The sequence below is a fragment of the Gossypium arboreum genome, chromosome 10, assembly GCF_025698485.1.
Source record: "Gossypium arboreum isolate Shixiya-1 chromosome 10, ASM2569848v2, whole genome shotgun sequence".
NCBI classification, from domain to species: Eukaryota; Viridiplantae; Streptophyta; class Magnoliopsida; order Malvales; family Malvaceae; genus Gossypium; species Gossypium arboreum.
In genome coordinates, this window is record NC_069079.1 from 38,270,608 (window position 1) to 38,273,662 (window position 3,055).

Sequence of the window (3,055 nt, forward strand, 5' to 3'; positions counted from 1 at the left end):
GCATGATGATAAATGGTGAAACTGTTGTTGTATATTTATTTATATGCAACTTAATAAGCTTTATGCTTGCTTTCTTTCCTTTCTTTTTTCTTTCAGTACTGCCAAATTTCTCAAGGATCCCTTGAAGTCAGAGATATCGATCACACTATTAGTCGTAATACTCGGTATAGTTGGATTTATTTTTTTGATTATGGCATGTATAGGGCTAGACTAGGAAGTTGTATTATTGAGAAATTGTTTATGTAAATTGGCTTAAGATTAAAGCCCTTCATTTTATATTAAGCCTAGATAATGGCTGTTATTTATTTTGGTAAATGTATATGATGTTCCTTCTATGAATGAATTGATGTCTTTTGGGATGGAATTAGTGTATTGAAATGATCTTGTGTAGGTTGTGCAAAATGGCTTGGAAGATAGCCTAGTTTGTCCACACGGGCAAGACACACGGGCATGTGTCTAGGCCATGTGTGACACACAGCTCACCCCCAAGGGTGTGTGTTATGGTCGTGCGTCCACTGCACTTAAACTTTTAAGTCAGTATTGTCCATGGGTAGGCCACACAGGCCTGTGTCATGGTTGTGCCCTAAAGTCAGTGTTGCACAAGGGCTAAGGGCATGGGCGTGTCTTGAGTCACACGGGCGTGTGGAACCCTAAGGCATGAACTTTTCCAAGTTTTTCTTAAGTTCTCAGTTTAAACTTAAATCATCTCGAATGTATGTTTTGGGTCTCGTAAGTCCTATGAAGGGACAAATTGAGTATCAAATGAAAAGTTTTAAATTGACCAAAATTTTATGGCCTAGTTTTACATGCGTATTCTTGAGTTAAGTTTGGTGACACCTCGAACCCTGTCCCGACGTCGGATACGGGCGAGGGGTGTTACACGTGTATTTTCTCATTAGCACACTTATTAGTTTTAAATTGATCAATTGTGGATCATCTCATATATAAATCATGATTATAACATTACATAATTTAAATATTATAAACAATTATAAAACAAATATATAACGGGACATGTAATTAAAATAAAATTGCCAACCAAGGTTTCCATGGTTCTATTTCTAAAATCTAAAATTATATAATTTTTCTCTACAAGACATTCCTTGGGTCTTCAACTACTATCACATCTTTTCCTCACCATGAATGCTTTTGGAAAATTTACATTTAAGTCCTATGTCCGTTTATTGCTCACAAGAATTCTATGAATTTTATAAAAATTAGCCTTACGTGGAGATGATAGTCCATAGGCTATTTCCTAAGAGCCACAACCTTGAAAATAAAAAATAATTATATAACAAATATTTAATATCGCTTCCATTCATATATATAACTCAAAACATGCATAAGATCCAAAGAATGTTGCTTTCTATGTAATCAAATCATTCAAGAAGAAGAGAAATTTATTTTGATTATCTGTTATACTTATAGATAGAGCACAACCTGGCTCATGATAGAAATTGTTGGAAAAAATGAGTTTGAAAAATTCAACGGAAAATAAAATTAGGGAGAAACAAGAGTTTTGAAAATTTTTCCAAAACAAGATCTTGGTTGTGATATCTAAAGTAATAAACACTTAGTCAAAATTGTACCTTTTTGATTCGTCTAGGATGAGCGTTTAACTCAGTAGTCTACTTCATTATCCTCAAACTCATGTTTGCCGAGTGTGGGCTCACTTCGAATTAGAAATTTTGTCACAAAATTTACCAGTGGGGTAATTTTGCAATTTCTTTAAACTTTTGCGTCATGTTATAAATTAGAAAAAATATCTCTAGAAATTTTCTTAAAAAATTTTCTGAAATAATCTCTTTAAAGAATTTTCTCTTTACAACATTCTCTTAGATTCAAGTGCGTAAAATAATGACCTAAGGCTCTATTTATATAGGAGAGTTTAGAGAGTTCAACTATAATTAAACTTAATCACTTTATATTAAATTAATATAATATTTGTCAAGATAAATATTAGATTAAATTTAATATTAAATCTTATTAAAATAATAGAATGTTTACATACAAGATAAACATTAAATTAAATTTAATATTAAGATAATCACTTTAATATTAAATTAATAGAATACTATTAAGATAAGTATTAAATTTAATTTACTATTAAACTATTAAAATAATATTATTTTTGGAATAGTTAATCCGAAATCAATTTCTCTTGTAGAGTCCCAATAGGAGTGTAACTCTTCAACTACTCAACCACCGTCGGCCACCAGAACACCACCGTTAAAACATGCGAATCTTTATGTGTCTGGTGATGCAAAGTCTTGACACCTTTACAACACCCGAATCGGTTCGATTACTCTCGATTCGTGATAAGTCATAATTTATACATATTTTTATCCCATGCTTAGTACATTTTTGGATGAATTATCATTAGATTTGTGAAATTTGATGCTCATAATCCTTTAATTTCATGTTTTATACTTAGGTGAGTATAGGAAAGTAAAAAGAGCGAGAAACGGGCCAAAAATGGAGAAAGTGGGTCAACGTGGGAAATCAACAAGGCCTGGACTTCCTCACACGGATAGACCACATGCCCATGTCTATTTAACAGAATTTAACACGGCCTAAACCACCCCACACGGGAGTGGCACATGACCGTGTCCCTGTCGAGCCCAAGTCTAGTTCTACTCCAAAAAGGCCACTTTTAAGGGTTTTGAAGCATCCCAAAGCCTATATAAACACCCAATGTACTAAGCACGGCCGTAGGGATTTATCGCATCCCGTGTTTTGGGGAAATCATTTACCCTGTTTTCGCACGACCGTGTTTCTCTCCATGTTTGGCACACGGCCTTACGCATGGCCGTGTTACCGGCCGTGTGGTGCTGGGAACCTGTGCTTCAAATACTCTGTTAGTGACCTAAATGTTTAAAACTTGAATTTAAAATAATTTAAAATGGTTAGTACTCGAGTTGCCTCCCGAGAAGCACTTGTTTATAGTCTAAGCTCGACTGTTACCTTGTTAGTATACTCAGGACGGTTTATGGAGTCGTAGTTCCTTTCCATCGACTTTAAAATCCTCACTATTATAAAGTTTGAGACGTTGTCT